Here is an 18,190-nt window from a genome sequence, read left to right as displayed (position 1 = left end):
TTTTCTCTTTTCTTAGCTCATTTTGAGTCAGGTTATAATTATTATAGATTATACTATTATAGTATATAGTTTATAATTATTATAACAAACAACACTGATATCTCAATCTCAATAAATCAACAAAGGCTTTTTTCTCATGTATGTTTTCTGTTCTTCTTGTATTAATGGGTTGCCCTGACCTTTTAATACTCACTTTAGAACAAAAGGTGACAGTTTCAACACTTGGTATACCAGGACTCTGTAGAAGGCTGGGTTTATAGAAGATTCTACATTGTCTTTTAGAGACCTTTATGCAGGTATAACTCCATCACTTCTGCTCCTGTTTATTGGGCCCAGTTAACTTACTTGGCTCTAACTAATTCAGTAAAGGAGAAATGCAATTCTTTATTTTTCAACAATTACATAGACTACTACATCATTAAAAAGCAAAATAAACTCTCAGAAAATGTTGGAGATATCACACAAAACTTCACTAAATCACAGGAGAAAGGTTAATATTTTGGATTTTTAGGGGATATAGAAACATAAATGTTAGTATCAATGTCAATGGTGAATAGAAGATATAATAATTAAAATAATCCCCCAATATTTCTTGATTCATAAGTGAGAAGAAAAAGTGGTTCATAATAAGCAGAGGAGTACAAAAATCTGAAACCCAGATAAAATGTGATTTTTTAATTTGTCATTAATTCTGTTCCCTTCACATGGTTTCTTTTCCTTTTTTTCTTTTTTTTTAAGTATATATTTCTTTTTTATTGGTGTATTATTGTCTCATACGGTAATGCAGATCATGTCGTCAGTGTAATATATACATACTCATGTTCATAGCAGCACAATTCATAATATCCAAACTATGGAACCAACCCAGGTCCATCAACAGATGAATGGATTACAAAATTATGGGACATACACACAATGGAATTCAACTCAGCAATAAAGAAGAACAAAATTATGTCCTTTGCAATAAGATGGAAGGACCTGGAGAACATTATGTTAAGTAATATGAGCCAAAATTGTGTATTTCTAAAATTAGACACATAGTTGTTTTTCCCCACCCTCTGCAATCCATCCAGCAGTCTAAAGGGAAAAGTCTATAAGCCAATTTGTAGTTACTTCTGGAATTGGAATCATGGGTGAATTTTATTTCTTATGCTTATGTTTATGTTACATATTTTTGTAGTAAGATTGTACTGTACTTATGATGAGAAACAAAAAATAGCTTTTACCATATTAGAGTACTTGCCTAATAACCTATTTTATGCCCACTCTCACATCTGTTTCATGCGAGGGATCCTTTGGTTAGTATTTCTTTCTCCATGTCTTTCTTCCCTCCTTATTAAAAAAAAAAATCCTTATGTGTTGTATAGTTGTATACTTTACCAAGTTAGGGGCAATTATTCTACTCTTGCATTTATTATCCAACTGTACATTTCACTTCATTCATTATTATTGTTTTTCTTAAGTAAATGCCTTTAGATAAGGAATTTCCAAACATAGCATCCATCAGCTACCATCATGATTTTTTGGTACTGGAGATTGGACCCAGGGGTATTCTACCTCCTAGCTACACCCCCATCCTCTCTCTCTCTCGTTTTCGTTATTTCTTCCTTTCTTTCACAGGGCTTTGCTAAGTTCCTGAGGCTGGCCTCAAACCTGTGATCCTCCCAAGTACTGAGATTACAGGCATGTTCCATTGCATCCAATTCATTAGGCTTTTCTTATTCATCTATTGAATGTAATGTGTCTTTCCAAAATAATAATATTAAATTAAATTGTTCCATGTCTGCTCTTGGGAAGAGCTTTGAGGCCATAAAATTTACTAGGTTGGAATAATATGCATTAAGAGAAAGGCATAGAAATGTTTCTTAAAGGTAGAGACTCTCCTATGGGTCTGGCAAGTCTCATTTGTCCCTTAGATCATAAATTAAACTTACTTTGTGGCACCCAACCTGACTTCCATGGCAAGCTGGTGCTGACCTCTCCATGTGTTTTTTTTTTTTTACCAATTTTTTTATTGAACATAAATAGTATACATTTACACTATATTTGGTGCCCTCTTCCCCCCCGCCCCCGTTTTCCCTCCCCCCCTCCCACCAATGGTTGTCCAGGTTAACCACACACATGGTTTCTTTTTCTATAACCTTATTTTGATCCTTCTGAATAGGCTAAGTTTGAATTTTTTTATACTTTAAAATTAAGAATACTCTTTTAACTCTGAAGCTTCCTGAATTGATGAAGTCTCTTTATTTCTTGTTTTCTAATTGGCTAATTTCATATTTATGTGTATATATGAAATATATATGTATATATGTATACATATATACATATATATACATATATATACATATATGTATATATCTATACATATGTATGTATATATATGTGTATGTATATATATATATATATATATATATATATATATATATATATATATATAATCAATGGTGTTGAATAGAAGATCCACATGCTTTTTTTTTAATTCTCAGCAATAAGAACCATGCAGGTGGCATCACAATCCCAGACTTCAAATTATACTATAGATCAATAGTAGTAAAAACAACATGGTATTGGCACAACAACAGGCATACTGACCAGTGGAACAGAACAGAAGATACAAAAACAAATCCACACATCTATAGTCAGTTGATCTTTGACAAAGAGGCCAAACTCATACACTAGAGAAAAGACAGCCTTTTCAACAAATGGTGATTCGAGAACTGGCTATCCATTTGTAAAAAGATGGAACTAAATCCTTACCTCTCACCATGCTCAGGAATCAACTCGAGATGGATCCACATGCTTTTAAACTTCAGTTTCTCAATTCATCTCATGGATCTTCAAGTTCATTCCTTAAAATAATCATCGGAACCACAAGTTTCTGCAGATAAGAGTTGTAGAATGTATTGTACAAAAAACATGGTTTGACATTTTGATCCAGTCTTCAACAGCAGTTTTCTTTCTGCCTACCACTCATGCCCTAAGACAATGCTGCCGATGTTTGCTCAGGTACACTCATACAAACTAACTTCTGCTTCACCTATTCTTTACTGTGGAATTTACACGCATAGCTTTTTCATACAATAAGAAGCACCGAGGTCTTGGAAAGGGAAAGTGGTCACTTACTTCTTAGGTCTCAAAGGCTTCCTTTAGAAATGACTAGAATGATAACATTCATATTTATCTGATAGAAAATACTCCCTCTGGTGTACTCAGAACGAGATTTCAAAATAGTAATGCACATTACTGATAAGAAACTTCTTACAGAACAAAAAGCATGGACCAAGCTAAATACTACACATTGACCATCAGCTTCTCATTTGGTCTTCACAAACACTTTTAGACAGAGTGGCTAGACTCAGAAGAAAAAAATATAAATATCATATAGATGCTTCCTGATACAACATTCATAGTAGCAGAAAGGAAACTGCTTGGAAGTTTTCTTGGTAAAAATATTTCTTTCTAATTCAGGTATATGAGAAAAATGTTTCTAAATATTTTGCATGTATTGCTCAAGAAGACAATATGTTAGTTTACATAAAATGCTTGCTATTTAAAGTAGTATTAAACTAAGATGAAGTTGGTTGTTCAAATGACCAAGTTATCAGAAATATTTTAATCAGTTTTAAATAGGTATATACAACTCCAGCATATGATAATTAGCAAAAATAATTCAATACAGATATACTGTTCATATATAGTCAAAATAACTTGAAATTTCAATGTGACAGTGTTTTCATAAATTTCTCTTCTACAATATTTCTCTGAACTTTTTACTTAGAGGCTCAGATGACATCAAGATGGAGACGTTTTTCCTACAATTCACTTTCTAATTATTAGTTCAACAAAAAAAGACCTTAATGTCACTAGATTTCCTTGCACTTCACTTTGTGTTTAGTAGACTACTGAATTTTTATAAAATAAATTAATTTTATACATTTCAACTCCTTAAGCACTTTCTGAAAGAAATATTTGAATTCATCAATTTTAGAGAGACATTGAATCATCCTTCAAGCAATATATGATGACATTTGAGCACAAATATCAAGATTATTATTTTTAATATTAAATATTACCTGAGTGTTTAAAGTGGCTGAGGAGCATATTAATATTAAATATTATTTCTGACATTTTTAAAAGGTCAAATATGCTGCTGTTATACAAAAACTATTAGCAGAAACATCAAATTATTATAATCATTCTAAACACTAATTTGGTTCAAAAGTTAACATTTAGGGAGTTTGGACTCAATATTTCTTCTCAATGAAGGTCAACATAATTTCACTGCTCAATTTTTAGCCAAAAAAATTGTTCATCTTGAAAACACTAATATCAACATGGACTTTCTCTTTAATTCAGATGAGAATTTTTATTTTTTCTGGCTGAATGCAGTGGGCAAGAGAAAAATAAGTGCCTTTTGCAATATCCAGCTAATTCTCCTACGAATCATAAATAATTATAGAACATGAAATGTGGCTAAATATCTGATGTTGAGAGGGATGTTTGCTTCTTTGTAACTGAAAGAACAAATTCTGCTCTGCTATTCACCAGTGCTTTAATAGAAAGCTAGACCTTGAGCAAAAGCCCAGTTTCAGCTTCCAAGAATCAGCTGCCTATCTTGTATTTCATACTTACTCTACTTATGGACGTTAGTAGAATATAATGTCTTTCATAATAAAGCAAAAATCAGTAGAAAGGAGATTTCCAGTGAGCCATCTGAATCACTCACTTTCTGTATAGACATTAAGTCAGTGACTTAGCGTACACTCATTTCTTATGGTCTTCTCTTTGTAATGTCCCATTTTTTTTGTTTTCCCAGTTTTGTTCCCTCAGTGGTTTTCCCCAGTTGTTATAGCATGTTCTCAAGAGAATTTAATAACTATGACATCTTTAAAAATCCACAAATGACCAACTAAATTTTAGATCAGATAGTTCTCTTAAATAATATAAAAGGGATAATATTTTTATACAGTTTTGTAACCATTTAACATATTCAACATGTTGAAGCTTTCTTTTTTTCCATCTTATTTTATTTCTTTAAGTGATGACATTTCTCTTTAGAATCTCTTTGAAACAAAGTTTGGTTAAGAATTATTGAAGTTTTAACATGATAATAATAACTGGATATATGTCTACACATATAAGTATGTGGGTATATTTATACATACACACATATATATGAATATGCAGAGAACATACACATGTATATATACATATATATCTAGGATATATACATTTACATATATATATATTTTTTTAACATGTAAATTGTTTTTCTACTTGCTTAACATCACTTAAATTCAACAGCATATTATAAGCTAGAAAGCACTTTCACTTTCTACAAAATACTAAAGAAAATTAACTTCTAATACATCGCATAACTTGATCAAATTAAAACAGTTAAGGAACTAAGCAGAATTTGGAACATAACTACTAGAGCATTATCTTTTTAAAAGTTCCTTGAAAGTAATTATTTATACATTTTCATATCCTTTTTCTAGTGTCCTTGGATTCAATTATCATGAAACTACATAATAAGTACTTGAACTATTTCACACCGAATAAAAAGAGTTTTATAATGTCTGTAGTCAGTGGTACCATTGCACTACGATAATAAATTGTTTAGTGTTTTGCTGTGGGTGTCTATGAACACAGAGAGGCCAAGAGTGTCGATTTATACCTGCAGATGCAATTAGTTTTATACTATTAGGAAACTAGAGTAAACTCATCTATGATTCTGATTCACTATTTAACTGTTCATTCATCTATTTATCTACCTACCAACCTATCTATGTGTGCTGGTATATATGCTGGTGTGTGTGTGTGTGTGTGTGTGTGTGTATGTGTGTGTGTGTGTGGTGTGCACACACTTGTGCACACATGTGCATAAGTGTATCTCTATATAATCTTTAAAGGATAAATTGTGCAATTTAAAACATAGTTATGTTACTAAACATCCCTTTTTTAATTTGCGCAATGTAGTTATGCATCATATTGAGGTATATATATAGAGAGAGTGATAGAAACATAGGTACACAGAACTCTTGAAGCACTTCCTTCTGGGTACCATCCCCCTCCCTGTACATATCTTTGAAACTGGAATAGGTAATTTTTCATACATATGTTACATTATTTCAACTCTTACTCTCTTTACAACTTTGTTCCCCTCCTTTCTGTAACCCCCCTCAATCATTATATTGGAGTCTCTGCTTTCTTACCTGACATTGCTCTTATTTCTGAATTTCTCTCTAGCTGATAGACTGAATAATCTCATTTAGCACAGTATTCTCAAGTTCTATCCATTAGCTTGCAAATGACATGATTTTGTTCTTCTTTACAGCTGAGTAAACCTTAATTGTGTATATATACCATAGTGTTATGATCTATTTATCTGTTGATGGACACCTAGACTGCTTTCATAATTTGACTGCTATGAATATGTATATGAAAATATTGCTATAATATTCTGATTTTAATTCCTTTGGGAAAATGTCCAGAATTGTTATTGCTGGGTCATATGGTATTTTCATTTTTAATCTTATGAGGAACCTCCACCCTGATCTTCACTGGCTATAATAGTTTGCAGTCCCACCAGCAATGTATTAGAGCTCCTATTTCCCCACATCCTTGTCAGAATTTTTGTTTAGATTATGTTTCACATTCTCATTCCAGAATTGCTGTAGTCTCTGCACATTTTCCTCTTCCTTTTAGAATAAAATTTCTTTGTTTTTGAACATTTTTTCTCTCTTTAATATGATCTGCATTTGGACTCTATTATGTACGTCATGTATGATCATCAACAATGCATGGCTCTTATTTTTCAAAGTTTACCTTAGGAATTTCAGGCTTATACTTTCTCCATGACTTAAGTTGAAAGAAAGAAGAGCAGAAAGGGGAAAAAGTGATACAAATATTCTGTCACAGATAATGAACTAAATTAATATTGGGTTTTGTGACCCTATGGGGCTTTCTTCCCCTTAAAAATGTTGGCCTTAAAATTCAACCTTTTTGAAACAAAACTATATTTTTAGTTATTCTGTGTTCCATCTACATTCATATTTCTCTCTTTTGCTTCCCTATAACCACCACTACTGAGCCTACTGAAAATAAAAGCCATTTGTTTTTCTTAGTGTGCCTGCAGGAGCAATCTTTTCAGCATGAATTCCATATTCAAGTTTCTTGCTGTTTCAATTCATCTAGAATTAACCAGAATTTACCTGTTTGCAATAGATAAAATGAGTATTGGTTATTTGATCAAGGATACTCCTCAGGCATTACTGTTTCTTCTATTTGCTGAAATTTAATGTCATTTAACCTTTGGGAGTGGAGGACAAGCTTTCCTGGAGACCGCATTGCTCTAATTTATAGGAGAAGCTTTTTGAGTGAAATAGAGCTGCAAGGCTGAGTTTTATTTGTTATTTGTTTTTGCTCAATATGTTTGCATTCTATATCACTTTTTTGCCCCAGGGTTCCACAGAATGGGTGATTTTATTTTTACAGATCTGAAAACAAATCAATTGATATAAGAATTTGTTGGTTTGTATTTGCTATTAGTATTACAATCTTCTCTCTCTTGAGATATCTTCTACAAACTCAGCTAATAAAAGAAAAGCCCTTACAGTGTTCTAAGTTATGAATACAACAGATAAATAAATATTTCCAGCTGCCTTATATCAGTCTTATTTTAATAACACATGAGCTTGAAAAGCATCCAGAGGCTAAAAAACTATCAGTAAAGACAACAACATTGGAACTAGCCTGTTTTGGATTGTGATTGGTGTTGCCTTGAGCCATATATAGTATTTTGCATTAATTGAGAAATCTGAAAGTTTATATAATAGGAGAGAAAACTGAAAAGGAAAGTTCCTTAAGTATAATCAGGAAGGAAAATAGAGAAGCAAAGTAAAAAACTATTTATTTTATAAATGAATGATATTCTGTAGATGTACAAGAGGTGATTTTATTGAAGTTTACTGTATGAAATATAGTATTTACCATAATAAAAGATAAAAATATTATGATAGAAAAAATTAAAGTCAAGAATGGTATATAGCTGGGCGTGGTGGCACACACGTTTAATCCCCGCGCTTGGGAGGAGGAGACAGGATGATCGCGCTGGTTCGAAGCCAGCCTCTCTGGCTTAAGAGACCCTGTTTCCAAATAAAATATAAAATAGGTCTGGGAGTGTAGCCCAGAGGTAGAAGGGTGTCCAGGAACCCCAGTACCATAAAAAAATGATATGTAATTCTGGTTTGTATTAGTGCTTAAATATTTAATATAATCAAATACATTTTAAAATTAAAAATGAATATAAAATCTTATAAAATTAAAAGGTGCTTTGATTGATGCTTAGGTTTAAATATAAGCATCATTAATATTTTATTATATAAAGGTTAAGTAATGAAAGTGAATACATGTAACATGAAGAGTGACACAGAGTATAAGATGAATATATCAGGAATAAGTACTAAAGATACTGTACATAAACAAAAGCTGTGTTTACTATGAACCAAAAGCCAAAATTAACTATGATCTGCTTGAGCATTTATAATCTATAAACTCCGTTTAAGGCATAAAATTGTATTAGTCCCATTTTTTAATTAAAAAAATTATATATTAGTCTTAACTATGGAAATCTTGTGAAATTATTTAGATAATGAAGTAAAGTAGTAATTTATTAAATAATCTGTGCTTTCAGCATATTTGTGCTGAGCATTTATGTACTTTGTTCTAGCTATGAACTAGTCACTGGGATGAAAGATCTTGCCCTTAAAAGAGAAATAAGGTTCACTGAGAAACAAAGCACAAAAAACAGAGAAAGATCAGAACATACATAAAAATGAACCACTGGACTGGAGCCTGAACCAGTAACGAAGGACAAATGATGACCTCTGCAGCAATAACCCCTGAATGGTAAAGACTTAGCCAATGACTGCCAGCTTCCATAATTTTTAACCTGGTTACTATCCAGACCCAACTTAAAAAAGAGTAAATATGTTTCTTAAATCAATCACAGAATTTGTTCTTCTTGTTTGCTAGCCCATCTGCAGCTTTCCCATGACAACAATTTCCAATTCAAGACTAATTCAAGTCTTCCTTATATTCATCATAAAAATTTCATGTTCCTCTGCCTGCCTTGGCGTCTCCATCAAATACACATGAGCTTGGCTGACTCCTGTGGACGATCTCGATGAATTGCTTCTACTGGTTCTCATTTGGAAATGAGAACTTTGCTTTTATCCACATTAAATAAACAGGCATGTCTTCTGCCAAAAACTAAGACATCTAGTACATTTGGTTAAGTGATATTTGTTGATATGGATTATATGGGAGACTGTAATGAATAGTTATTTTTATCAGTAGTATAAGGAGAGCAAACACATAAAACAAATCACAAATAAACCCAACAATCTTGAACTTCATATTTCAACTCTAATGTAGAAAGATGTAAGAGGTTCTCTTAGCCTGTAATGAAAAAAGTAAAAATAAAGTGTGAGAAAGCAGAAGGAGATTAAATAAATAAATAAATAAATAAATAAATAAATAAATGAATAAGAGAGAGGTACAAGACACAAACTTTTTTTAGATAATATTTCATAGAGAAGCTCTCAAAGCTGAGAAGTCGGATAAAAACAACACCAGAGGAGATCGAAGCATTTGTTTTCTATTGTTATAACGGATTTTAAACATAGATCAGATCAGCTCATAGAAAAATTAACATAAATACTCAGACTTACATCATCCTGTCATCCTGCTTACCTCTGTTCCTATTATCAGATGCAACATATTCAGCTTTAAACAACAAAAGAATTACAATGAATGAGAAAAGGTAAGAAGACAAATAGTCAGATATGACACCACTGATGCTGAGATTATCAGACAGGAACTTGAAATAACTTTGATTAATACATTAAGATTTCTATTGGAAAACATAGATAATATATAAAACAGATGGTAATGTAAGCAGAAGATAGAAATTATAAAAAAGAATGGAAAAGGAATGCTAGAAATTAAATTCACAATTTTGGGAAGGAAGAATACCTTTGACAGCCTCATCCACAGATGTGACCAGACTAAGAAATTATTAAAGTGAACTTAAAGGTAGGTTGAAGCACTATCAACTAAAATTATGAAATAGAAAGATTTGGAAAGTGTATAAAACACATTCAAGAACTATGATAAAATATGAAAAGATATAATGTACAACCTTTATTGTTTTCTTAAAATAGTAATACAGTTATCAGGCAAAATGTTGTCAGAGCATTTCAGGAAGAGTGTTCGGCACAGGTGTAAAAAAGCACAGAGTGAGAAAAAGATACGGCATATTCAGGGAGCCATTTAAAGTTTAATGTGACTATGGCATGAAGTAGGTGAGAAGAGAAAAAAAGGATGCTGAGAACCAGCTTGCAATAGTTTCACATACCATGTTCTTGAGAGGTAAATCCGGGACACTTGGAGTTACTAGAGGTGTTTATGCACAGGAGCAACATGATTTAAGTTCTTAAACATTAAAGAAAATGGAAATGTGATAGAATAATCTGAGTTTTTTATATTTCTAAGTTTTATTTTATTAGGTTCTTTGTTATGTTTTTTAATGTATTGGTGCATCATAATCATACATCATTATTTGGTACAGAGTTAAGGAAGCATACATGTACACATCACACATTTAGTCCTTCCCCAATTCCTACCCCACTTCCTCTCCCCTCCCCCTACCTTTTTCTCAAGTTCCGCTTAGTGACTACTTTGATAAGTTTTTGCATGTACATCATGCACATTAGGGTGCCTTTCTCTCCCCCTTCCCATCTTCCTCAGTTAGGTCTCCTTCTTTAGGAAGAAAGAAGAATCCATAAAGCCCTACTTGTCTTTGTTTCCTTTAGTTTCTCTTTTTAAATCCCTGTGACTTCAGAGCTGAGAATTAAACAAGCGTAAGGCTGTCTCTCAGCCGGTCGTGGTGGCGCACGCTTGTAATCCCAGCATTTGGGAGGCTGAGACCTGAGGCTCGCGGTTCCGACAGCCTCAGCTACTTAATGAGGCCCTCTGCAACTCAGTGAGACCCTGTTTTAAAATAAAGAATAAAGAACAGAGCAGGGGTGTAGCTCGGAGGTCGAATGCCCTTGGGTTCCATCCCCAGATCTGCAAAAAAAAGTTTGCCTCTTCATAAACCTCTTAAAGTGAGTGCGTGAGAGTAGATTTATATATATTTGTGTAAATTATTCTGAAAAAAAAATCAGTTCACTAAAGATTTTGTAGCCCAAACAAAGGTAAGTGCAAAATATTTTATAATATTACGTTTAATCTAAAATTCAACATACTACAGCAAGCAGTTAGTTTGGTATTATATTTTAGATATATGTGAAATTAATGTTCACTCATGGAGTCTTAGGCCATTATCATTGCCTGAGGGAGAATTTCTTAATCTTTAAAATGATTTAAACATTCTCTTTGAAGGCCGTCTCTGATTATAGACTTTCTTCTACTCTTACGCTTATCAAACCAAGCAAAACAGACCTGTCTTCCCAACTAGAGTGTAAATAATGTGGTCATATTCTGAAAACATTTTTGCACATAAAATATATGTATTTGTCTTTATGTTGTTAATTAAAACCCAAATTATAATAATTTTAATACAATCAAATTATGATACAATAGATCCTTGACAATTGTATGTGTGGCTATAAGCTATCTGATATTCAATATCATTAAATGCAATATTAATGCCTGACATTTAATAGTATATTAAAAATTATTAAAAAATTGATATAAGTACCAGATAGGCAGATGATAGGCAAATAAAATAGAAGCAAGGCTATGATAAAATACTACACCTTGAAGGGTATTAGTTCATTAAAGAAGGAAGCTGTGATTTGAATGTGTCTACCCCAAGTCTATGTGCTGAGACAGTTCAAAGAGATAGGGACTTTAAGACGCGTTTGAATTAATGCACTAGGTTCATGACCATGGTTGTGGCTTTATTGAAAAAAATGAGTTTTCTTCTCCTTGTCCTTACTCTGACCCTCTCATCTTATGTCACTTTAGGATGCAGCAAGAAGGTGCTTATCATACGATAGTATTAGTATGGCATTGGACTTCTGAACCTCTGGAAGTGGGAAAATGCATTTCATTTTTTTAATAAATTTTCTAGTCTTATGTATTCTCTTATAGGAGCACAAAGTAAACTAAGACAAAGAAAATGGGGAGTATCTTTATATTTGAATGTTTATTTTATTTCATCAGCATATATTTAACAAAACAATTTATCTAATGTGACACAATAACATAAATATAATATATAGTGACATATAATATATGCTACTTCAAGCATTCTAGTTGTCCTCATTAATTTTTCTTCCATTTAAGAAAGCACGACAGTATGTAAATTAAATAAAAGATTACTAAAGAAACAATGTCATTTATGATATAACATTATTGCTAAAAGCAAGTCAGTAGAAAAACATGGATATAATCAGTGATACTAAAAATTAATTATAACACTGTAGATCTACTGGTGACACACAAATAGCTAATACCATTCTTAAAAATTTTACATTAGAAACACTTTTGTTTAATATCTTAATTCAAAGTATTATAAAAGTTAATTGTGAAACTATTAGAGAAGGGTTTAGATTCAACACTCCAACACATAGGCACAGGTAGTAACTTCCTCAACATGACCTCCAAAGTGCAGAAAATTAAAACAAGAATTAGTAAGTGGAATGGCATCAAACTCAAAAGCTTCTGCTCATCAAAGAAACCATTAAGAATCTAAAGAGAAAGCCTACAGAGTGAAAGAAGATCCTTATCAGCCACCACTCTGCTAGAGGGTTAATATCCAGAATATACAAAGAGCCCAAAAGACTTTACACTAGCAAAACAAATAACACAATGAAGAAATGGGCAACTGAACTGAATAGACCCTTCATAAAAGAAGAGATATAAATGGCCAATAGATAACATGAAAAAATGTTCATCATCGTTAGCCATCAGGGAAATGCAAATCAAAACTATGCTGAGATTTCATCTAACCCCAATCAGAGTGGCAAACATAAAGAAGTCAAATAACAACAAATGCTGGCCAGGATGTGGGGAAATAGGAACTCTTTTATACTGTTGGTGGGAGTGCAAAATAGTTCAGCCACTATGGAGATTAGTGTGAAGATTCCTTAGAAAACTGGGAATGGATCTATCAAAAGATCTAGCTATACCACTCCTGGGTATCTTTACAAAGGGGGTAAAATCATTTTTTAAATTTATTTTTATAGGTGCATTGTAATCATATATCACATTAGAATATAAGACTTGAGAGGATATACAAGCACACATTATCCAATTAGCCCTCATCCAGCCCCCATCCTATTTCCTCCCCCTCCCTCGATCCCATGCTTGTTTGGTGATTAACTTTGATACATATGTTTATGTACCTTCTGTGTTTTAAAGAGGCTACATCGTCCCCTATTCCATATCCTCTTATTGGTCACCTTAATTGCTTCACTATAGGGCCCTTTCTATAGCTCGACCTCTTCCTGTTGCCCCTTTCCTCCTAGTTATTGCTGATTAGGGGAAGCATCTGGTTTTAATTTTATGCGATATTTCTCTGTGCATGCCGTGTTGCAAGTACCGATCCCACTCTTGATGGCCCCAGTAGTGGCCTGGCTACCCAGTAACATATCTTTATTTGTGCATTGTAATCATATGTCATAATGAAGTTCAGAGTGATAGGTACAGACAAACACACAATACCTGATGACCTTAACACCAGATACCACCCAACCGCTCCCTTTCCTGGTACCTGATCTTGAGATTGGCATCAATAATTTTGTATTTGTATCTAGCAACATTTGAATGTTTTCTCTTTTATTGTGGACAAAATTTTCCAGATTCTCACATTTTCCAGAAAAATATAAAAATATATACAATATATAATACATTTTATATGTGACATATTTTATGTATAATTATGTTATATTATAAAATATATATGTTTAAATAGGAAAAAAGGGGGTGAAATAAAAGAACTACAGTAACATATGCATCCCCGTGTTCACAGCAGCACAATTTGCAATAGCCAAAATATGGAACCAATCTAGGTCTCCATCAACAGAGGAATAGGTTGCAAAATTATAGGAAATATACACAATGTTATTCTACACAGCAATAAAGAACAAGAAAATCATGCCATTCACAAGAAGATGGAAAAACCTGGAGAACATTATGTTAAGTGAGAGCAGCAAAGCACAGAAAGAGAAGGGACATATGTATTCTCTAATATGTAATATGCTCAACCTAGGGAGTATTAGAAATATCAGAGGGACTCCAGATAATGGAGAGAAATACCTCAGCAAAGGCAGAAAGAAGGGGTAGGTGAGGAAGAAGGCTTTTAATTAACGGAGGAGCTACATTCGAATATGTATATACATGTGAAAATAACATTGTTAAAGTGGACACTCAGTATTGGGAGGAATAAAAAAAGGGAAGCAAGGGTGGGACACCAAATTCTGTGTGAATACATGCCACTGTCAAAATGATCCACATTATGATGTGAGTCTACAGTGCAACAATAAAATTAAATTAAATAAAATTTTAAAATAAAAAATGTCAATTGTAAATAGGAAAAAATATTATCTGTATAACAGTGATATTATGGACTCAAATTCACTCGATTTTTATACTAACTGGCTAACATAATCCTTTACAATATATTGTGTATAGCATGAGAGGCTAATAAATATTTACAAATATGGCTAATTTTTAATATGAATATGGTGTTACTTTTTTGTGTCCATGTGTAGAACCCAGGAGTATTCTACTTCCAAATTAAACCAGAACTATTTTGTTGTTGTTGTTTCAAAATAAGGGTTCCCTAGGTTACTGAGAATCTTGCTACTTGCTAAGGCTGTCCTTTAACCTGTGGTCCTCCTAACTCATTTTCCCAAGTACTGGAGTTGCCTGACTTGTAGTATTACTTTACAAAGTCCTTTTACATGCATTATTTTAATTGAGGGAAAGTTATGATATGGGTTCTTATTTTTAATGCTGTACAAGAAAATATAAAAAATCAGAAAAAAATATTTATCGGAGTTATTTATTGAGTAGATAAACAATGTAGCCTGATGGAAAGTTTCACACTCAATCTGAAGTTGCACTGGATGTGTCTTCCAAATCTGCTATCTATTAGAGGGGTTCCCCTGGCTGCTTAACTTAAATATTACTTGTTTTTCTTATTAAATGAGTTAATATTTTTGGGTGGTACTGGGGGTGGAACCCAGGGGCTTTCTACCTCCGGGCTACACTCCCACACCTATTTTATATTTTATTTGAAAACAGGGTCTCACTAAGTTGCGGAGAGCCTCACTAAGTAGCTGAGGCTGGCTTCGAACCTGTGCGATCCTCCTGTTTCAGCCTCCCAAGCGCAGGAATTACAAGTGTGCGCCACCACGCCCGGCTAAATGAGTTAGTATTTATGATGCATTTATGAAGAGTTCCTGATGATAGCAAGTTACTCTTATGTTTTGTTGAGTCAAACAGTAATTGTGTAACTCTGGACACACTTTTATTGGGTAACAGGATCAGCTTCCTGTGTGGATTTGTTTCTGCCTGTGGATCCTCCTTAGAGTATCACTGTACTCCTTGCTTATAGTAATACTATACACAAGCACTACCTTGCTTTCATAGGTAAGGATCATTTTCTCTCACTGGAAACAACAGAGAATCTGTTGCATCCAAGTCTCAGAGATGTGTCTTTAAAGTATACTGTTCCGGAATAACTTCATCCTAGGAGTGAACATTTATCTAAAGCCTATAGAAAAGTCTACCCCATCCTTTGAGGTATAGGTGCTCTTTAATACGTCATCTTTTCCCAGGGCGTGGACCATTGCCTCCTATTCAAAAGAGCATCAAATGAAATTCTTTTTCGTTTGTTTTGGGGTTTTGGTAGTTCTGAGCATTGAAGTAAATGATATCCTATCTCCATATTACGCCCCCAGACTTATTTTATTTTTTTATTTGTGAACCAGGTCTTGCTAAGTTGCTGAGTCTGAACTTGAACCTACTCTCCTTTTGTCTCAGCATCTGGAGTACTGAGATCTATTGGATTTCACACACAAATTGCTTCTTCTCTCTGGGCTACTCTTTGTACTAGATTATTGCCGTCATCATCTGAACTGTTGTTTTCTTAAAGAACGCCACTATGGACCTCAGAAGCACTATTCAAATGCATCTTTACTATAATTCTGCCTAAACATCATCTCAATCTCTATTTTCCTCTTCAAGGTTTCAGAAGTGTCAGAACTGCTTTTTAATGCAAGCAATATCATAATAATTTATGTAAGTATTAGTTGTTTCAAATAAATCATAAAACAGAACACAGTAATGTAATCACCAATTTACACAATTTATAAAAAAATCTGGCAAATTGGGAAAGTCAGAAGAGACTTGATATCAGGAAAGAATCATAATTCAAATACCTCTATAAAGATAAGAAAAAAGGAACATGATGAAGCAAAATTAGTGTTCTGAGTTTAAACAACATGGTTATGGGTTTAGATAATCCTACTCAATTTCTTTAACATCAATCATTTTGACTAAGTTTCCAATAGCTTCCAAATTTTTATAATATTTTTAGTGATTTTTTTCAACAGAATCATGTTTAAAGTATCTGGAACCACACCCTATAACCTATGAATATGTGTTACTGTAATAAGAATGAGCTAATATGATAGTTGAAATATAATTTTGGGAGACACCAAGAGTGTGTGAATTTATGTCATTGTCAACATGATTTACATTATGAAATGAGACTATAATGTGCCAATAAAACACAATATAAAATATAATTTTAATAAAAATCCTTATAAAAAGTATGCCTTTTCCTTTAAAATGTGATTATAATATTTTTAAAACATGTTGGTTTTCCTCTGTAGATAAATGTAATTCTAATAATGAATCGTCAATTAAATCAGTCTATCTCTTTGTTGTACATTTGTAAAAACATTTCAAAACCTCTCTAAATGCTGTAAAACAAAAAAAAACTGCTTTTCTATAGCAGCATTACTATACTTGCATTTTCTTAACTGCAGTGAAGTTATTCAGGACCATTAAATAAAGTCAGCAAGCAGATTAAATGAACTATTAAGGCTATAAAGGAAATGTGCTAATGTTGATATCTGTCCATCACCAGAGGCAAATAGCATGATTTTGAAAATATAGTGACAATTTGTATTGGGATTAGTGAAGCTAAACCAAGCTTCTTGGATAGGATCCAGATTAGATAATTATATTCTTTCTCCTTATGTCCCTATAGTAATTTTATTTGAGTAGTATTGGATCTCATCTTCTTGTATTTTTTTTCTATTTTTTATTCATCTGGTGAGCAAATGTAAGAAGAATCTGTTAACCTTTAGTTCATCTTTGTTTCCTTCTGTGTAGTCAGAGATTTAACAAGTCTAATGGGAGTTATAGTCAGTAATGGTACTCTGCTTTTTCTTTTTTCCTTATTAAATTCAGGTATTACATTCCAAAAAATGGGTAAAGAGGTAAAAAAGTATTTTGGTGAAGAAGTCAATTACAAAACTTACTCCTGAGAAAAGTTTCAACATGTATTTTTAACCATAGTGGACACAGAAAGAAAATGTATTAAATAAGAACCGAGACTGTGACTCACTATAAACAATCCTAAATTTATAATTGGTTGTCATTCAGTTCAGACCTTACATTAGATTTCCACATGAGTCCATCGACGTATTTTTGTTATTTGTATAATAATAGTGAGAAGTCATTCTACGTAGCCAGTTCTATAATAATGAATCAAATTCTTGTGAGAATTAGTCACCTTTTCTTCTGACTGGTGCCTTGATATTTCACCAGGACTTTCTGTAATCACCTTGACATGGATTACCTATTATATCTTATTGCTGCATAATCCAATAGAAAGTAACAACTGAGCAATTCAATGATTTAATTAGAGTTCTGAGGAGCTCAGCTAATACCTACAATTCCCTCTGTCACTGGAATCACACTTGCCTCTAGGCCCTAGCATTGACGAGTCACATTGCACAATCTTATAGGGATTCAATATTTTGTTTACTATATCTGTAACAGAGCTTAACTTGTTCTGCATCATATAAAAATTGTTTTACTTTGAATTGCAATGCTTCTAAAATTGCAAATAAAAGTATAAAATCAATCTCAGCATACA

The sequence above is a fragment of the Muscardinus avellanarius genome, assembly GCF_963383645.1.
Source record: "Muscardinus avellanarius genome assembly, chromosome: 6".
Classification (NCBI taxonomy): Eukaryota; Metazoa; Chordata; class Mammalia; order Rodentia; family Gliridae; genus Muscardinus; species Muscardinus avellanarius.
This window is presented reverse-complemented; position numbering follows the sequence as displayed.